Here is a 21,226-nt window from a genome sequence, read left to right on the forward strand (position 1 = left end):
TCGCCACTGGCCCAGGACAGCCTGCCGCCACCCTCCCCACCCCGCCCCTAAGTAGAGTCTGCGGTGCCTGCTGGGAGCACCGGTGAGGAGTTCCAGAGATGCTCCTGCCCACCAACGCAGGGCTCGGGAGCTATCACCTTTCATGGCGCAGATGGTGCTAAGCTGACCTCAGGACAGCTTTACAACCAGAAGAGGCCGTAGAATTTAGTTCATTCTAATGCCACCCTGGACTCACACAGGTGCTCTCTGTGTGTTCACTCGTATGCATTAAGCGCCGACTGTGTGCCATGTACCACGTGAGGTGCTGGGCATGCATGGAGGAGTGAGACCTAAGATCCTGACCTCATGACTTTTACCAGTTACTAGCAGAGGACATGGGCAGTGAAGAAACAATCACAGACATAAACAGACTCACGGACTGTGATGGAGACGGTTAAAGACCAGAAAGGGGTGACATGGGAGCTTTTCATGGGGGGGAGAACTGACTTATTCTGGAGGGTCCCCCAAGGAAGGAACAATGGCCTGGCATTAAACAGGCAAAGGGGGGGGGAGTGGCAGGGGAAGAGGAGACACAATAGAAGGAAAGGCCTGTAGGGAGGCACATGGTGGGTTCTAAGAATGGGAAAAAGACCGGTATGGCCAGTATAGCATTAAAGCAGAAATGGTGAAGAGGAGCAGGACACCTGGGCACTGGGGGTTGTCGCAGGGGCCACATCGTGTGGTGAGGTGTAGGATATGATAAAACATTTGGCCTTGATCCCGAGGCAGTGAGGAGGCTTTGAAGCTGTTAAAGGTGTCTGCGTGGAGGTGAGGAGGGTGTTAGAGTTTTCAGAAATTGCCCTGGCAGGAGGTGGGAATGGCAGGGGGCAGCGGGACGGCAGGGAGCCTGTGGCAACTGTTGCAGTCGTCCACAGGAGAGATGCTGCTGCTTCAGGAGAGGGCGGGGCCTGTGAGGGGACAAGAAGTAGGTGCCTTCCAGAGGAACTGATTCAGCAGGGCTGGAGACGCACTGCTGGATGGACGCAGGCAGGAGAGTCAGGAGAGACAGTTCCAGGGCCCCCTCTGGAGGAGAACATGGGCAGGGAAGAGCTAACCTTGGAAACCGAGCCCCAGATTGACAAGGTGTGCCCAAGGCTCCACAGCCAGGCTTGATCCTGGTCTGTTTCTTGACATGTTGCTCAAGCTGAGCAGAGCAGGGTCCTGGGGGTATCGCTTCTCTGTCCACCCCCCATGGTGAAGCCCTGGAGAAAACCTCATCAGCCCGGTGTGCCCCACCCACACCCCACGGCATCTCATATAGCCCCTGGTACACAGGGCTTAGGGTGCTCAGTCAGGGACCCGGAGAATACTTCTAAATTCTAACCTAGCTCTGGGAAGTCGCATCTCCTGGGAACTCACATTCCACCTCTGCTTAAAACATTGTCACTGGTGATGAAGTGGTGTCATCAGCTATGTAGAGCTCTCTGCACAGTGCCAAAGCAATGGGAGTGGAAAACATTTTTACTACAAAGCACGGGTGGGGTTGAAATATGGAGATGAAAAGGAAGGGTGTTACAGGCAGGGGGGCACAGCCTATGCAAAGGCCTGAGCAATGCCTGACCAGGCGGTGGTGCAGCAAATAGAGTGTTGGACTGGGATGCGGAGGACCCAGGTTCAAAACCCCGAGGTCGCCAGCTTGAGCACAGGCTCATCTGACTTGAGCACGGGCTCACTAGATTGAGCTGTGGGTTGCTGGCTTGAGCATGGGATAATAGACATGTCGCCATAGTCACTGGCTTGAGCCCAAGGTCGCTGGCTTGAGCAAGGGGTCACTCGCTGTGCTGTGACCCTCCCCTTCCCCAAGGCACATATGAGAAAGCAATCCATGAACAACTAAGGAGCTGGAAGAATCGATGCTTCTCATCTCTCTCCCTTCCTGCCTGTCTGTCCCTATCTATCCCTCTCTCTGTCTCTCACGCTAAGAAAAAAAAAAGGCCTGAGCAGGGCCAGGGTAAGAGATCTGAAGAGACCCAGGAGGGGGTGGATAGACCAGCTAAGTGCATCCTTATGTCACCTTCCTGCTCAAACTGCACAGCAGGTCTATTAAGGTAAACACCACTTTCTTGTTTATTTTAGATAAGAAGCAGAAGTAGACCTGGTTGTCCACACTCCCCAGTTCCTAAGTGGTCAGATAGCCCTTCTCACTCACAGGTAGGCAAGCCTTTGGGAGATGAGAGAAGGCCTACCAGGCAAAAACTGAAAATGACTTTTTGACGATGACAGTCTTCCCAGGAACTAGTTGAGGAAAGCAGCTCTTAGCGGTAGGACCTTTGTCAGGTCTTCAAGTTTAATAATTAAGGCAGTTCTGAGAAAGGAATTAACTGGCCTTTCTTCAGACAGGACCAAGCCAATCAATATGCCCCTCCATTTCAAACTCTGGTGTCCGCCAGGGGCAGGCAGGGTGCGGGGGTCCCCGTGGTTCTCGGCCCCCCTCCACGTAAGGAGGCGCAATGTGCTGATCAGCAACTCGGGCAAAGCTGAATTGATTCTCTGAGCCTGGAGAGTATCAAGCTGCATACGTAACTGTGCTTTAAACAATGGGTAATGGCATTCTCACCTAGAGCTGGAACAGGGACGTGAATGTAATTTCCTATGCTAACCCAGCTGCTGTGGCCTGTGAGGCCAGGGGCGGCAAAGGGAGGGAGGGTGGGAGAGCTTTGTGGGGTACTTTACGCTAAAGAGTTGGGGAGCAATGAGAGAGAAGGGGCATGTGGGAAGAAAGCATGGAGGAAGTGCTCCTGCCGACCAGATTAAACCCACTTTATCACTGAGAAGCAGGAACAGGAAGTCCCCCTCACCTCCAAGCTGCCTCTTCAAGTGCACTGATGACCCTCAGGAGGCCAGGGCCTCTCTCAAGACAGGCGCCATTAAACCCAAGCTTAGTATGGACCCATCTTGCTGGGGAGCATCAGCTAATACCTGTGTGGGGGGGGGGAGGAACCCAGAGGAAGCCCCCAGCCACCACCTGACCACAGCCCACCCTGACTGTCAGGGCTTCTTCACCGCTTTGGCTTCCAGAATAGGTGGAACCTAACAGCCCTGCGTCTGAAACACACCTTGGCCACTTGCTAGTTGAGTATCCTCAGCCCAGCTTCTCCTCTCTGAGCCTCAGTGTGTCCATCTGTAAAATGGGTGAGTAATATCTCTACTCACAGAATCTTTGTAGAGCAGCAGGCATGGTGCTGGGGACTTGCCGAGCCTGAGTCTGCACACTATGAGGGTAGATGATGCTCCTACCTATGTTCTCCAGGGTCTCTGATGTCCACCAACACGCCAGTCACCTTCGTCTTGTGAAAGAGGGAGGAAAGGCATTGGACTTGCAACTCAATGTGAGAGGAGAACAGAGGAGGGGAGAGGCCATAGACCCTCTTCCCACCTGGCTCCAGGGACTGGGTTGAGCTCTAAGATAGAGAAAGTTGAGAGTCAGCAGTTGAAAGGTTTTGTGGGCCTGTGGACAGAAGCAGAGCTCCCGTGGGGCCCAGAGGCAGCATGCGGCACAGAGGTGGACAGAGATACACCTCCACCCCTCACATAGCAGGGGTGGGTGGTGCCCAATGGGGCCAGGGACACAGGCCTACCAAGGAGAAAGCGGAAGAGGGAGGGCAGGAGGAAACCTTGCACGACTCTTGTTTAGGCCCTGAAACACCCAGGGAACACTCATTTCTAGCAGTAGGGAGGGGGCAATAAAACAAATAGGCCTGGATTTTCTAGTCAGGGCACAGGATCTGGGAGCCTGGACTGCATCTCTGAACTGCCTGTTACTAGGCTGGGCTCCGGGTAAGTGTCTGCACAAGTCCACTCCCTCCCTCTCCCCTTCCTCCCTCACTCTCTGCTTTTGTCAGGGTTGATCTTTTTCTTGATCTGATTTTCCTGGGAGTCAGGGGTTCAGACTCTGTATTTCAAACTCCAAAGCAAGCATGGACTAACCCTAACACACAGGCCAACACTTATTAAAACACTAGCTAACACTGAGCTCTGCATGTCACTTTCCATAGTTCAGTAAACATTTCACCTCTCCTGACCCACACAAGCCTCACACAAGACAGACCCCTCAGGACGCCCTTGAGGGCGTCCCCCTCGGGACCTGGGCGTGTGCCTCTGTGCTGCTCTGCACTTCTCTGCCTACCGATGGGTCAAAAACACGTCCCCCAGTTCCTGCCTAGAAAACAAAGGTTGTCTCTACCCAAGGTCACGGCTGGTGCAGGTTGGGGCCGTGCCATCACCCCACAGGGCCCTGTTTCCCTGCTACCGCCCTGGACGCAGGATAAAGCGGCAGAAAGAAAGAGAATGGTCCCATGTACCACAGGAATATGTCTACAAGACAAAGTGGACCCCTGCTCCAACTCTTTCTTAGTAGTTTTGTTTCTTAGATACTAGCCTTTGCTGTTGAAAACACTTTCATGTTGTAACATAATTTAAAAAAAAAAACAAACCTTCAATAAAATTGTAATTAATACTTATTAAAGACAGCATATTAGTTTAGGTTGAATATCTGATACATGGAGGTATACGTTTTATTTCTCTGTCTTTAGATTTATAGCAAATCGGGGCCCTCATGTAATCGTGGTATGAAGTAAAAGTTTATATCCATTTTGTAAGCCTTCAAGAATAGTTTATAATATTTATATTATGTAAGGGTCTACAGCTGTTACCTCTTTTATGACCTAGCTGTCACTGCATCATTTGCCGGGACATCATCGCCAATTACAGCATGGCAGAGTACAGTTGTTAAGAGTACATTGTTAAGAGAAGCGGGGTGTTCCTGAAAAACCCTGCTTCCTCAAAAGTCACATTCACCCTGAGTCAAGAATTACACCTGGGGAACAGGAAGGGCCCAGCTACCAGAAGCCTCGATGCTGTCCCTTCCTCCCTTTGTGGACCCCTTGCTCTTCTTGGGGGAGCAGCTCTGAGCCCCTGAAATTGCATGCAAATAGTTGTCTGTGCCTCTTAATGGTCTATAAAATAGCAAGCACCAGACCACAGGTGTGTTGGCCGTGGTGTCCTTGACCCCCCCATATCATTATCTTGGTCTCAGCCTCCTTGCCCCTTTCTTCTCTCAGCCCCCTAAACTCTTCTCCTAGTTGGGTTGGGAGTCTGGCCAGACCTGATCCTCACCTGCCCTTCCTGTGTGGCCCTAAGCAAGCCACCTCATTTATTCATCTGTAGGACAGGGATGAGCCTACCTACTCCACAGGGACACTCCTTGATGCTCCTGGACATGGAAGTCATTTGTATACTGCTAAGAGCCTTGTGGTTATTACTAGGATTCTATCTTAACTAGAGGGTAAGCAGACATTCACCTAATTGTATTCATTTCTCTTAAAATACGGGTGACCCAAAGTGTCTCTGTCAAAAAGACAGACATCGTATGATTTCACTTTATATGTGGAATCCAAAGGTCAAAACGAAGTACCAGGAGAAACAGAAATGGGCTCGTAGGTCCCAGAGATCAAACTGATGGTTGGTAGAGGGGAGGGGAGTGGGGCTTTGAGCAAAAAAGGGGACTACGAACTTTCTGTTAAAAAATCAGTAAGTCACAGGGCTGTAGTGTGCGGCAGCAATTTTCAACCTTTTTCATCTCACAGCACATAAACTAATTAATAAAATTCTGTAATACACAAAAAAATATTATATTTTTTTGTCTATCTGACAAAATAAAATAGATATAATTTCAACTCTTTCACATCTGACGGCGACTGTTGTGTTGGCTGTTGTCATGTTTTTTTATTTGACCATAAGGGAAAGAGGTCAGTGCCCCTGACTAAACAGTCAGGTATTGCATATTTTATAAGTCTTTGTGGCTCACCGGTTGAAATCGCTGGTGTACAGCATGGGGAGTATAGTCAATAGTATCATTGTAACCTTTGACACCAGGTTATTACATTGTGATCACTTTGTAAGGTATATAAATATCAAATCACTATGTTTTATGCCAGAAATGTTCACCAACTATATTTTAAGTAAAAAAAAAGTCTCTCCATTGAAGAAGGAGCACTTGGTTCCCAATGGATGGAGTTGTAGGCAACTCCCTCCTCTCTCTCCCCACCTGCTCACAGAAAATGAGATACACCCCACCAAAGTGAGCGCGAGGGAGTTTCTGCTAAGCCACACGTATCTCTAAGGCACAGCATATCAGGCCATGGTCTGTTATTTTGTTCAGTAAACTGAGCAGTTACTACCAAGCAGTCACTATGACAGTCACAGGGATAAAGAGAATAGAGTCCATCCCTAGCGCACATAGTCTGTCTCCATGCATGTGCACACCCACACCCACATGCACACACACCCCCCACATGCATATGCACACTTTCACACACACCCCAACACAAACACATACACACTCACATCCCAAAACATGTATACATACCCCATGCACACATACTCACATATATGCAAACACTCACACCCCCTACACACTCATACACACATGCACATACACATGTGCACATACACACTCACATTCACCCCCCCACACACATGCACACACATCCCAAAATATGCACACACATGCATGTACCTCCCTCCTCATTCTCCTGAGAGGCCCCTTGGCTGAAGGTGCTTTTTGGAAGCCAGAGGAACTCACTGGGAGAAACGGGTCATCACATCAGGCAGGTGCCCTGCCTCCCACAGCTCACCTACCCCTTACCCTCACCAGCCTTGCTCCACAGCCCCCGGGCCTGCACTGACCTGAGCCCATGCGGGACCAGCTTCCAAGGCTCTCACTTACTCCACTCCGCACCCCTCCCACACACATACGCCCCACCTCCCCAGCCCCCCACCCCACCCCAGGGTTCTGCAGTGCTTCCCCTCAGTTTCTACGATTTAGAAAAAGGAAAGGAGAGAAGGGGAAGTGTGGCCAGCTCAGCTCAGGCTGGGGGAGCCGAAAGGAAGGGGCCCCGGGCCCAGCCCAGAGCAAAAGTCTCGGATGCACTGTGGTCGCCTTGTGGTTCAGGCCCGGAGGCTTGCGCAGGCGGCTGTGGGGTGCAGCTGGTGAGATAATTCACAGAATTTCTGAAGGTTTTGTAATAAAGGACGACAGTGCAAAGCCTGAGGTGACAAGGTGCTAGGTCCCCACACCAAGAAGTTGGGCAACAGTGACAATGGAGGAAGGCAGGGACAGAAACGGAGGCCACTCCTTTCTGGGCAAGGAGACACAGATGGAGCCACTCCTGAGTAGCGACAGTGGATCCATTTGGAAGAACTCACTTGATCGCGGTGGTGGTGGAGGCCTGATGAGGACAGAGAGCACAGCAAGCCAGCCCCTTCCTGACCAGCTGGGCCGGCTCAGGGATACCACACATCTCGGGCCACAGGCTGCCCGCCACCAGGGTCAGCTCTTGGCCACCTTGGCCACCATCTCTGCACCTCCTAGCCAAAGAGTGACAGACCAAAGTGGACACCACAGGGAGGGATGCCTGGGAGGGAGAGCCCTACAGGGGTCTAGGCAGGTGGTTTAAACCCTCAAAGTGCAGAGAGCTGCTGCCACAGGAGTCCATTCCTACTCCAAGGGTAGCGGACCTGGTCTTCCTCCTTGGTGTGGCATTCGGGGCCACCTCACCCTGCACCAGCTTGCTTGTTTAACATCATCGCCTTCTACTTGCCCCCTGGATGCGGTCGTCCCACCAGACTGTTGGCCCGGCATCTCGCCTCCCTGGCTCCCTGCTGCCTCCGCAACTATCGCAGCTGGCCCCTGCTCTGCCCGTACGCTCTTCCCCGCTGGGACCTGGCTGATCAAGCCTACTGTGAAGGATTCAGTGGAGAATTTCGCTGGCCCCTGGGGACAGAACTCGCCTCCCCCCAGACCCTCAGCTGGTGTTTACTATGCAGACATCTACTTTGCACACCTGGGGGGACCCGGCCTTCACAGCCTGCCTGCCACCTGCAACTAGCTCAGTCCTGGGACCTACACTTCCCCAGCTAGAGCCTGAGGTCACACAGCTGCCAGAGAGTCTTCCACATTAGCTGGCATGGCAGAGGCCCTCCCTCTCTCTCTCACCTCTCATACCTTGCATCCCAAGGAAGGGCTTGATCCCTGTGAAGTGGTTTGGACCCAAAGCCTAGAGGGTGTCATGGGAGCCCAGATTTCCTTTAGAAATTCACCAGAGGATGACCGATGCTTCTCCTTGGCATGCCCAAACCTGCTCAATGCAAAGAAGTAAGACGGGAAAGTAGATCAGGTGCCCTCCTAAGGCTATTGCTGTGTTCCCTACCTCCCACCCCCGATTAAAGGCCTCCCACCCAGGACAGGAATCCTCAGGACCCCTCCCACAACCTGGGGTGACATCAGTGCCCAGCCCCAGGAAGAAGAGACAAGTCCCAGCCACTCAGAAGAGTTGCCTGCCATGTCCAGAGCAGATGGGCAGGGGCAAGGAAGAGGGCAGAAGCTGGCAAGAACTGGTTTCAGCCAGACTGAGCCAGTTTCTCTGTGAGAACAGCGGAGGAAGTGAGTGGTTCACACCTGGGGAGCTGGAACGGCCGGGGTGTCTGGGAGCCTGGGCGGTCTCTAGACTGCATGGTTGCTGAGCACATGGGAGAGGCCGCCCCTGCCCTGTGGCTTTTCACGGGACACGGCCCAACAAAGGCCCACAGGAGCCTCACAACACCCGAAGCTGTGACTCCCTGCTGCTCAGTCCTGGCCCAAACCTGTGCAACAGGAACTCGAGCCACTTTCTTGGCTTGGACACATGAGGACTTCCAAAGAACTCTGTCCACATCTGTGGCATTTCCTTGGAAGCTCTCAGTGAAATGTGTCTACACCTGGCCTGTGAGCACTCTGAATGCCATGCGTGTCCTCCCTTCTGGAACCTTCCATCTTCCATCCTTCACGCAGCATGAAAGCCAGGCTGCTGCTCCTCCAAGGAGAAGATGCCAGCGGCAGCCGAGGATCCTAGAGTCTTTGCCCAGTGTCCACGGAAGGCTCCTGCTGCTGGGGCGCGGCCAGACCTCTGCCCTGCTGCCCGCACAGGCCGCAGCTCAGCGCACTTATTTCTCTAGACAGACGCAGGCCCTTCCTGTTTCTGTCACCCGTGAGGTTGAAATGCACCTCAGAGAAGCACGTGAAAGGGGAGACCTCAAAAGAAAGACACCTGCAGGGGCTGTCACCTTTGGGAAGAAAGTGGTCCGCCGTGGGACTTAGGCAGAGCCTGCCTGAATCCTGACCTCTGGCTTACTGGCCATGTCATGTTGTTGGGCAACGACACTTCTCTGAGCCTCAGGTCCCTCTTCTGTGAAAAGAGATTACACACAGAGTGCCTCTGCATGGGGCTCTCTGTTAGCATTCTGTGAGGTCTGGACTCCGAGCTTAGTGGGTATGGTGCACAGTAGGGGCTTAACAGACAGCACCCCCTCCTTCCCGCTCACTGCCAGAGCGGGTCAGGGTGTCTGCCGTGGACAGCTCAGCCCCACCACGCACCAGCTGGGTGGGGACGCTTTGGGGAACTAACCAACCTTGCCTGACCTTCCCCCTCTTTCTGGTGCTATGGATCCAGAGCAGCTGCCACATCAAAGGGCCACAGGAAGACAGAGTGAGAGGACTCACACACATTTAACACAGCAGCTGAAGTGCTCAGCAAATGTTGATGGTTCTTTCTTTTTTTAAGTCTGTGTGTATGTGTGTGTGTGTGTGTGTGTGTGTGTGTGAGAGAGAGAGAGAGAGAGAGAGAGAGAGAGAGATGCATCAACCCGTTGTTCCCTAGTTGTGCTACTGGTTGCTGGTGAACCTGGGCTTGAACCAGCAGCCTCGGCGCTCCAGGTACTGCTCTATTCACTATACCACAAGCTAGGGTGATGGTTCTTTCATTTTTATCCCACATGCCCAAACATAAGCACACAGCTCTCTCTTGTATGCCAGAGTCACACACAGCACAGCCTCTGGGGCCCCAGAAGAGCCAGATGGAGGCACCGCCCCAGCCCGAGCCTTCAGCAGCTGTTATTTCAGCCACACCTCCTGACTAAATCAGCCTCACCTGTGGGACCCTGGGCACCACTGTGTCTCCCACAGAAGCCCTGCTCCTGGGATCAGGTCAGGAAAGGGTTCAGAACAGGAGCACACTTCCCTGTAACTTCACCACTTGGGCCCAGGTTTGCTGGGAGAAGAGGCGGAGCCACGCCTGCCCCACGCGGCCTGCCTGTGGCCCCAGTTTCCTTGTGGGAGACAGGCTGGGAACAGCAGCTCTGAACCAGGTTCCGAGGAGACATGAATGCACCTGGGCCGGGTGGGCATCTGCGCTTGCGCCCATCACCTGACTCTTGTCACTGTTTTTGCAACCTTACAACAGACCAGAATGCCAAGAGACCTTCCTTTGTATGTATATATGTACAATTTTCATCAATTTTGAAAATGCACCATTTTTATTCCTGATTTCTTATCATTTTGTTCTTTGACTTCTTATGATGGTCTTTTTGGAGGTGATATTCATATAGCATGCAATTCACCATCTTGCAGCGCACGGTTCTGTGCATTCACAATATTGTGCAACCACCAGCTCTCCCTACTCTCGAAACTTTTCATCACCCCATAAAACACCCCATACCCATTAAATAATCACTTCCTATTCCCACCTCCTCCTCCAATCCCTGATACCCTTTCACTTGCTTTCTTTCCCTATGGACCTGCCTATTCTGAATATTTTGTGTCTGGCTTCTTGCCCTTAGAATAATATTTCTGAGGTTTTCGTCCACTGATAGTTATGTTTGAGGATTTCTCTCCTTTCGACAATCAGAACATATTTCATTGTATAGACACACTATTCGGTATTGATGAACATTTGAACTGTTTTATCACTTTTAAACACAGAGATAAAATAGAAAGACTAATGACATAATGAACTTTCCTTTTCCTGCTACCCAGGCTGAGCAACAAGGTCAGGACCAGGTGAGGCCAGCCAGTTGCTTCGGGCAGCGTTGAAGTGGGCGCTCACTCCCAGGCCCTGCAGGTGCAGGGCAGTCCTTAAGTGTCATGTATCTTCAGTTTTGCTCTCCAGACACCCTGGCCTCACCCTGGCCCTGGCCCCATTGGACGGTTTTAATCTGCTGCATACTTGCTTTATATCGCTCTATACACATTTGTTTTTGCAGAGCAGTTTGTCGTAGGTCAGGGACCACAGGACACTTTGCTCCTCAGTTGCTCAGCTCACCTCCTTTGAGAAGGATGTCTATGTAGTGACACATTCCCACCCTGTAATTCCATGGAGCCTCTACCTTCAGTCAACAGTCACACTTCCCAATTGCCCCAAATGTTTTTCACGGATTTTTTGTTTGGTTGCTTGATTGCTTGATTTGTTGTTAGCAGGATCTATGAAGTTTCCCCACCACATGCAGGTATTAGGTCTGTTTTGTGCTAAAATGACCTTGACTGTGGCCTTTTGAAAAGCCCACACCTCAGTGGGGCCCACACTGTGGATTTGCCGATTACTTTCTCTTGCTATTGTTAACCTGTTTCCTTGTCCCCTGTAAATCTCATGAGCAGGGAGTTGGGACTCAAGGCTAAACACCTGGCAAGAGGACCCCTGAGATGACGTCATGCTCTTCACGTCACCTTCCATCAAGGGGCCTAAGATGGCAGGTTGTCCTACTAATTAATGAAGCGAGGCCTGATCAATTGGGTAAACTCTTGACCATGACATCTCTCTATATATGTGGGTGCATTTCTCCACTTTTAATCAGTGAGTCATCCGGAGGAACTGCACTGATATCCCGTACCCTAACAACACTGCACCCAGTGGCTTCTAGCAACTATTGATGGTCCCTGCTTGAATCAAGTGTTACATGGCAGATTGCAAACTGGTGACTATCATTCTTTCTACCCTTCTCAGTTGGCATTATGTATAAAGAAGAGCACCCTTCTCTCTCTCACACACACACACACACACACAGACACAGAACTCACAGATTTTTCTATTGGGTTAATATAAAATTTTAAACTAATTTGTTTAATTAATTATAGTCATTATTTATTTATATATATTTTTGATGATCAGTAGCCAGATAGGTCCATTCGAGTCTTGCAACTTTTGGACACGACGTCACCAGTCTTTCAGCATGTCCTTACTTCTTGGAACAATAAGATGTCCCAGACTTCCCTAGTACCTTCCTTTCCTCAGTTCTGAAATCAGTCATTTCTCCAGAAAAAATCTAGCTCCTTTTGGTGAGTCCTGGGCTTAGAAATCAAGATCTGAACATGAGGTAGTCTCACTGCTCCTGAAGTTCTTGCTTCTGGAATCTTTCAGTGGGCAGAGGCGTGAAAAAATAAAATGAGCTCATAGTATTATCCGTTCAAACTGAACATTTGAGGTACTTTGACTTAACTCTATTTTTGTTAATTTAATACAGTGTGTCCCTAAAGTCATGATGCACTTTTGACTGGTCACAGGTGCAACAAAAGATGATAGAAATGTGAAATCTGCACCAAATAAAAGGAAAACCCTCCCAGTTTCTGTAGGATGATGTGGCAGCATGTGCACATGCGCAGATGATGACGTAACACCGTGTATACAGTGCAGCAGCCCAAGGCCATGCCAGTCAAGATGTGGACAGTACAGAGGAAAGTTCAGTGTGTTCTGTGGCTCACTAAATTTGAATCCGTGACCAAAGTGCAACGTGAATATTGGCGCGTTTATAACGAAGCGCCACCACATAGGAATAACATTACTTTGTGGGATAAGCAGTTGAAGGAAACCGGCAGTTTGATGGAGAAACCCTGTTCTGGTAGGCCATCAGTCAGTGACAAGTCTGTAGAGGCTATATGGGATAGCTACCTAAGGAGCCCTAAAAAAATCTGTGTGTGAGCCCACATCGAACTGCACTGAATAGGTATGAAACTGGGAGAGTTTTCCTTTTATTTGGTGCAGATTTCACATTTCAATTGTCTTTTGTTGCTTTCCTGTGACCGGTCAAAAGTGCACCATGACTCTACAGACATATTTAACCCTTTGAATAGTGAGTTTTTTGTTAACTCTTTGAGTGAGGATGTACATGAACATTCATACTACTCAAAGGGTTAAATATTTTCTCTTACACAGAAAATCTTGGTTTCTAACAGTGTTAATGTATTTACCTATTTGTTCTGTTTTATAATATAAATAAAACACTTTCACAATTACTATATTATTATTACTATTAACAATTTACCTACTAAGCAAAGCTGAAGGCTTCTTTGTAGTTTTCTCTGTCCTTGGAATATATCCCATCATAGATGTATGATCAGGATACTTTTTATCAAGTAATTTAAAATAATTATTTTTGCTACATAGTTAGGTTCTCAAATTAATTTAAGGTTAGGTTCATTTGTTTATGTATGTGCACAATTTGGGGTTTTGTTTTTTCCAATTTTTTATTCAATTTGATTGAATTTATTGAACAAATTATGTACACAGTTATAAACACAAAATTATATCTAAATTCATATTTCAATGTTCTCCACTCTGTTCCTACCTTCCTCCATTAGTTTCTTATTTATTCTTCCTGTGCTTTATATGTGTGTGCACAATATGAGTGTGTGCGTGTGTGTGTTTGTATACATATTGCCATCTCCTCTTTTTTCCTACAGAATTTATGTTAAGGAGCCTAGAGTCCTAGGAGAGAAATAAAAATTTTAAGGAGTCAAATTTTCTTTTGAATCAGAGCTTTCTCCCTGCTAGCTGTGTGGCTTGAACTAGTCACATAGCCTTTCTGAGCCCCTGAGCCTCAACCTCCTTATCTGTGAAATGGGATAGTAATTTCTATCTTGTATGGTTTGGGCTAAGATGAAGTCTTTTTTTTTTAATATCCCATAAAAAATTAAATTCTAGATAAAACAAGGAGCAAAATGTAAAAAAAAAAAAAACAAATTCAAGAATTTTAAATCTTCCTATGGAAGACACAAGCTCCAGGAAACATAAAGGAAAAGACAGAGGTGACTTTATAACAATGCAAAACAAGGCTGTGATAAAAAACGACACCCTTGCCAATGGCAAGACACAAGTAACAGACAAGGTGAAAGTGCAGTGTATTTTAAACACATCAGGTGCAATTCCTTTGAAAAACTGCTTGGTAATTTCTAAGGTTTAGACCTACACTCATCCTGTGACCCAGTTATTCCAGCCCTATGTGAGAACATCTCACCCAAGAGAAATGAGAACATATGTCCCACAAAGACTTGAGTAAAAATCCTCAGCTTTATTCATAATAGCCCAGCCTGGAAACAACATATATGTCCATCAATCAGACAATGGATGACCAGTGTGGCAATGGAATACTATACAGCAATGAAAAAGAACCAACTACAAATATGCATAACAACATGGATGAATTTCAGAAACAATATGTTAAGCATGAGAAACCAGACATAAAAGTGTCCATTTGTATAATCCCATTTTAGGAAGTTCAGGAAGAGACAAATCTAATCACTAGTGACAAGAATCAGAACAACGGTTTCCCTGGGGGGCATGGACTGGCTAGAGGCCAGAGGAAACTTTGGGGACTGATGGAGATGTTCTGTACTGTTTGAGGCAATGATTACCTAAGTATATACATTTGTCAGAACTCTTCACACCATACTTAAGATCTCATGCTTTACTTTATGTAAAATGCACCTCAGTTAAAAAAAAAAAAAGACAATGGGTTGAATAGAGCATATACAAAGAGTCTAAAAATCACTAAAAAAGAAATAAACACCATAGAAAAATAGGCAAAAACTATAAATAAACAGCTCATTATTAAAGACATGTATGTTAAAGACATGTAGCTTCACAAATAAGCTAAGAAATTTATGATAAAACAATAAGGTTTTATTTTTCCCATTTACAAGTTAAAAAGATTAATTATATCAAATGTTGGTAAGGAAAAAAATCAAGAAAACAATCACTCATGCATTATAAACTGGTGAAATTTATTAAAAGAAGTGTCTATCAAAAATTAAAAGGTGCATGCCCTTTGACCTAGCACTATAACTTCTGGAAACCTGTACAAAAAAGGAATTATTTTAAACCACAATATTCCTTTTTTTTAAATGTTTATTTTTTTTATTTTAGAGAGAGAGCGACAAAAAAATACAGGAACTTTGTTCCTGTAAGAGCCCTGACCAGGGATCAAACCAGCAACCTCAGCACTTCAAGACGATGCTCAACCAATTGAGATATCTGGCCAGGGCAAACCATGGTATTTCTGTACCATGAAGTGAAGTAGTTCTATATATTCCAATATGACAGGACATATAACTAAGTGAAAGAAAGCAAAATGCAGAATAATATGTAGTATAGTATGATCCCATTTATGTAGAATATACTTAAATGTTAGTGTGTATATGCACATGTATATAAATGACTAGAGAAGGAACAGAAAAACTTTAGTGCTGACAGGGTTATTTTCAGGGAAGGGAGCAAAGTGTTTGGTAAAGAAGAAGTTTCCTATATGACTGTATGTTTTTAGTATTATTTTTGCTATAAAGGTATATTTTTATAATCTTGGTGTAATTTTAAAACTAGAAGGGTTTTGACAAAGTCTTTGATGCTAACTAAGGATTTATTGAGAAATCATCAAATACATATACTCAGCACTTAAAAGATGTCCAGCATTGCGTGAAGGGGGAAGAAACCCCCAAACCATGCCCCACGCAAACCCCTGTACGCTGATCTCATGGTGATCACAAGATGCTAGTCACACTAGATGCAGTCCCTGCTATCACCCAGCACACATTTAATCAAGTCTGGCAGCTGCAGTGCATGAGTGTTCAAACGTTTCTTACATGTGTGGTGGGCATGAGGGTGGGATGGGGAGAGAGGAATCCTTTCCCTAAAACGTAAAAATATAGATTGACAACCCTTTACCTAAGATCCTGGGAACCAGATGTGTTTGAAAATCAGAAATTTTATGATTTTAGTAGGTGCCAGTGTACAAAATCTGCATGTTGCATAGTACCCTTAGCAGAGTCTGGGGCAGTGCCTTGCAGTCACACACACAATAATTCATGCAGTAACTATCCAAATGCACAGTAGTCAAACTGAACCTAAAGAAGAGTCAGCCACAGGTCAGTCTAGATCAGACTCTGCTGCCAAATGAATATGTGCAAAAGGAACAAATGTAACTCTTGATGCTCCAGGTCTTCCTGGGTTTTGGAATTGGGCATAAGGGACTGTATTGCAAGATGATCCGTAACAAGGCTTTACTCCACGAAAACACTTCTGTGACATAATGTCAGCGGCTATGCTTGCTCTGATTTTGTCCTGTCCTCTCACAGTTGAGCGCACACTGATGCCATAGAGATAAGGGAGTTTTGGTGCCCCAGAGGCCTGCCTTACTTGTGTCAGTAATTTCTTTTATTGGCCCAAATGTATTAAAATTAGGAAACCTACTGTTTCCACACCAGCTTTTGCACATTTTCTACACACTTCTAGGGGATGACACAGGGCCAAACCCTGTGGCATAGTCACGTATTTGCACACAGCAGTCAGAGTGGACTCTTCCACGTGCAGGTTCAGATCTTCAGTAGCTGGTTGAGGAAGTGAGTCAGCACGTGACCTCAGCTCCAGGTTATCCAGCTCTGATGCACAAGATTCCCTAGTTCCACTTCTCATGAGAGTCTGGGGTTTGAATCTATGCTTCCAGCTGGGAAAGTGAAGTGGGCCCAGGTTGGTGGTTCCCCCTGGTGGCTTGAAGGAGCAAACGCAAATCTTCTCTGGAGGAAAGTATTCTGTCTGATTTACCAAAACAAGACTACATAGCCCTGGCCGGTTAGCTCAGTGGTAGAGCATTGGCCTGGCGTGCAGGAGTCCCAGGTTCAATTCCCGGCAGGGCACACAGGAGAAGCGCCCATCTGCTTCTCCACCCCTCCTCCTCTCCTTCCTCTCTGTCTCTCTATTCCCCTCCCGCAGCCAAGGCTCCATTGGAGCAAAGTTGGCCTGGGCACTGAGGATGGCTCCATGGCCTCTGCCTCAGGCGCTAGAATGGCTCTGGTTGCAACAGAGCAATGCCCCAGATGGGCAGAGCATCGCCCCCTGGTGGGCATGCTGGGTGGATCCCGGTCGGGCGCATGCCTCCCCGTTTCCAACTTCAGAAAAATACAAAAAAAAAAAAAAAAGACTACATAAATCACAGTGAAAACAGTGAATCACCATGAGCAAGAGTCAGCAGAGACAACAAGCAACAGATTTCAACCAGGGTTTCTCAATCTCAAAGCTACTAATATTTTAGACCAAACGATTCTTAATTCATGGGGATTGCATGAGCGTGTGCACGGCTTGCGCACACACACACACACACTGATTTTGACAACCAAAAATATCTCCAGAGGGAATAACTGCCCCCACATGAAGACACTGATTTAGATCTTCAGGGACTTCATAATTAGAATAACGAGATATGTCATAATACAACTATCTATGAAAAGCTTAAAGATGTAAAAGATGGAATAAAAAAAAACATGATAAAAGACTAAGAAACTATCAAAAATTACTGACAGATGTTTATAAAGTCTCAAATAGAATTTTTAGAAATAAAAATATATATGTAATCTTTGAAAGTAAATTAATTTCAGTAGATGTGTTAAACATAGATAAAGAAAGAATTAATGAATTAGAAGGAGATTTAAATAAAGTACTTCAACTGCAACAGAAGAGCTGGAAACAAAAAGGAAAATAATGTGATAGAAAAGTTAAATACAAGGAAAGTGTGACCAAAAGGTTGAGCTACAACTAAATGGAGCTACAGAAAGACAGACTAAAGAGAATGAGAGAGATACACTATTTGCAGAGATCACACCTGAGATGTTTCAACGTCCACATATGTAGGAAGTCCCAAAGACACCAAGCAGGATGGAGTTGTAAGTTGTGTATTGAATGTAGAGAAGCTGAGGATTGATCCTCAAGAACTCTTCATTAAAACCGGGAGAGCAGTCCAGCCCAGGGGCTCACAGAAGGCCCATACTGCTCTCAATGGCCTGACATGGTAGCCCTGTAAAGGGAGGAATCTCTGTGTACAGGTGACCTGAGCTTGGCCTTAAAGGAGGTTGAAGGATGTTCATTCGATGCTGCATCAGGAGACCTTGAGCCCCTTTCCTTTACAGGACAACACGGGGGATTAACTGGGTGAGGTGCAGGAGGACAGAGAGGAAATAGGATGGTTCTCAAAATAGGGCAAAGAGCCTGAGCAAAGGTGTGGAGGCCAGACTTCACTAGCAAAAACTAACGGGGGTCCTGTTTGGTTAGATCGGGGAACACGTAAGAGAGCAATTACAAACCTGATTGGATGAACAAGGTGAAATTAGCCCAGGGAGGTCCCTTGAGAGATAAGCAGGTGTGTTTGGACTGAAAACTTTAGGCCAGGGATTGAGAAACTATATATAGCCAGTGGGCGTTTTTTTGTTTGTTTGTTTTTTGTAAATACAGTTTTATTAGAACATTGCCACATTCGTTCATATTTCGTCTATGGCTGTCTTTGCACTACAACAGCAGAGATGAGTAGTTGCAAAAGACACTATATAGCCCTCAAAGTCTAACATGTTTCTTCTCTGATCCTGTTACAGAAAATAATAAATTTGATGACCCCTGATCTAGGCAGGAGCAGCCAGCCAAAGAGGCCTTTGAGTTAATGACCAAGACAAAGAGGACAAACCCGAAGTGGCTGAAGGGTGGTGTGTGTTGTAAGAGGAGGGAGCCATATGCTTAACTGCAATTGAGTTTCTACTGTATATCAACCTGCCACTCACATTACCATTATTACTTTGCACAACTATTCTGCCTAGAAGCTGCTACTAATTTTTTTTTCATAGATGAGGAAAAGGAGAGCCAGATAGGTTAAGTGACTTACTCAAAGGTCAGCCAGTGTTTTAGGCAGAGCTGAGATTTGATTTCAAGCTAGTCAGGCTCCAAAACCAATGTTTTTTCCGCCACACCTCACCGCTTTGCAAAGCACCGTGTATTCTTAGATAAGGGGTGGGGGGTCTCAGGCCAATGACTTGGCTACTGTATTTCACAGGCCACAATAGTCCAATAGGTGAGGTGGTAAATGTTTCCCTCCTCTCTCAAAAACAGATCATGGGTTTCCCTCCTCTCTCAAAAACAGATCACTCACTCTGACTTGGGTGGAGGTTGGCAGACCTCTGGGCCCCGGGCATCTCTAAAAATTGCTCCCAACTTGTGCAAACATTGGCTCTGCCCTGCCCCCCTCCAGCACATGCTCTGGAGAGCCTCTCACCCCTAACGCCTGCCACCCATCTTCCCTCAGGCCTCATCTCACAGCCTGATGCTCAAGGCAGTGGGGTGATACCATCTCCATATCTATGAAAAAAATAAACACGAGGGTTGGCAGCCCTGAGCAGTGCCACCCACAAGAGATGACCCAGTTGATTTGCAGTGAAATTGCAGCACAGCTGTCCGCTCCTGCCCCAGCCGGATCGCAGGCCCCAGGCTTACTGAGCAGGGCTGTTTCCACCCCAGCCTAGCTCCTGTTCTGCCTGTGACTAATTTGAATCCTCATCTGACAGCTACCATGACCACTCTGTCCAGATAGGGCCTAACAGACCTGCTTCTTGGTTTTGTGGTCAAACCGGTTCTTCAGACTTCCTCATAGTGTTGAGCCTGTCTGTGAGGAACTGGAACTGGCTGCTCCTGGGGGTTGAGTTGGTTGAAAATTCAAGAAGCCAAGAGAAAGAGGTTAGGAAAGTGTACATTCTACCCAATGCCTTGGTTATCTCTACTGATGTGAGACGCAATGGGAAGTCCCCCCAGTGGCCCCCTGCCGTGCCACATGCCCCCCAGTGTGTCCATGAGGAACTGGGTACAGACAATCTCCCCGGGTAGGTGGGAGGAACCCTGTGACCCCAGGCTTACTGGCAGCTTCCTATGGGCCATCACTATAACCTCCTACTCTCCTGCCTTGGGAAACAGTCAGAGGTTGATGGCAGCTACGGGGAGCCCGGGACCCACACCTGTTGTGTGCTAGGGTGCTGGCTGTCCCAGATGCAGGGGAAGAGGGCATGAGAGAAAACGGCCTTCCTAAGACATGGCCTGCTGGCTCCTTTGTTATAACCACAGTGTGTGCTCACACACAGAAAGCTAGAAGTAAGGGGGGGGGGGAGGGGCAGGAAAGGACACTATAGAAGGGACCTTTTTTTTTAATTTTGAAGTTAAATTTAATGGGATGACACTAATCAATAAGAGTGCATATGTTTCTAGTGAACATTTCTATAGCATTTGAACTGCTGATTGCATTGTGTGCCTATCACCCAAAGTCAGATCATTTTCTGTCTCTGTATATTTGTCCCTCTTATCTTCCCTCCCACTGGTAACCACTTGACTTTTATCTATGTCCATGAGTCTCAGTTTTATGCAGAAGAGATTTACTGAGCATCTATCACATGCCAAGCTCAGCACTGGGCACATCAAATATCATCCCATTTCTTCCTTACCTGGAGAGGTAGATGTGATTTATTAGACTTTATGTGTGCTCTCCTGGGACACAGCAGAGCGTCACTGTTAAGGACCATGGTACTAGCTCCTCCTGGGTCCCCACTCTGCTACTAACTGCCTGTGTGATCTCTGTTGCTCATCTAAAACACAGGGATTAAAAAACATTAATCATTTCTTATGGTCGTTATGATCATTAAATGAGATAACTTACGTAAAGGACTTAGAATAACACCTGATACATAGAGAGTAAAATGGTAGTCATAACTAATCATGGTTTTTAAAATAATTATCCTTGCCCTGGCCAGGTAGCTCAGTGGATTGGAGCATCCTCTCAATGTGCCAGGTTGCAGGTTTAATCCCCAGTCAGGGTTCCTGGTACCCATTGGCTATGAACAATTAAGTTACTGTCAAATGTAAATTTAAAATAAAAGATCTACTCTAAAAAATAAATTATTATCCTTGTTTTACTATTCAGAAAATTGAGGTTCCAGAGAGGGGCAGTGACCTACCCAAGATCACACAACTAGAGAATGACAATGCTGGGTTTACTTCTAGGTCTATCTGATGCCCATACCTCCTCTGCCACTAACCCGCCATTCGAACTTTCTGAGTCCACCAAGGAAGAGATAGAAGGAGAAACTGAGGTGTCCTTGAGCCCCAGGGCAAGGTCTGCAAAAGCAGCTGCCAGGAGGTATGGCTGTCCCCCAAGAAGGAATTGAGTCAACCTCACAAGGTCTCGGAGGCTCAGGGCTTTCAGCACTCCTAGGACCTAAAGGGAACCTAGAAGGAGAAACAGCCCAGGGTGA

General features: G+C 47.1%; 1 long non-coding RNA gene across 2 annotated transcripts; it reads right to left on the minus strand.

Moving 5' to 3' along the window:
• Window positions 1–900: 900 nt before the first annotated feature.
• On the minus strand, window positions 901–8,427 carry LOC136377479 (uncharacterized). 2 transcript variants are annotated; one of them, XR_010746309.1, is made up of 3 exons: window positions 8,312–8,427; window positions 8,045–8,177; window positions 901–1,062 (listed from the first exon to the last, which is right to left on the minus strand). It is a non-coding gene; the product is annotated as an uncharacterized lncRNA (long non-coding RNA). The 2 variants fall into 2 exon arrangements; XR_010746308.1 differs by having other exon boundaries at window positions 8,036–8,177.
• Window positions 8,428–21,226: the final 12,799 nt, after the last annotated feature.

This window comes from Saccopteryx leptura, chromosome 6 (assembly GCF_036850995.1).
Source record: "Saccopteryx leptura isolate mSacLep1 chromosome 6, mSacLep1_pri_phased_curated, whole genome shotgun sequence".
In the NCBI taxonomy this organism is placed as follows: Eukaryota; Metazoa; Chordata; class Mammalia; order Chiroptera; family Emballonuridae; genus Saccopteryx; species Saccopteryx leptura.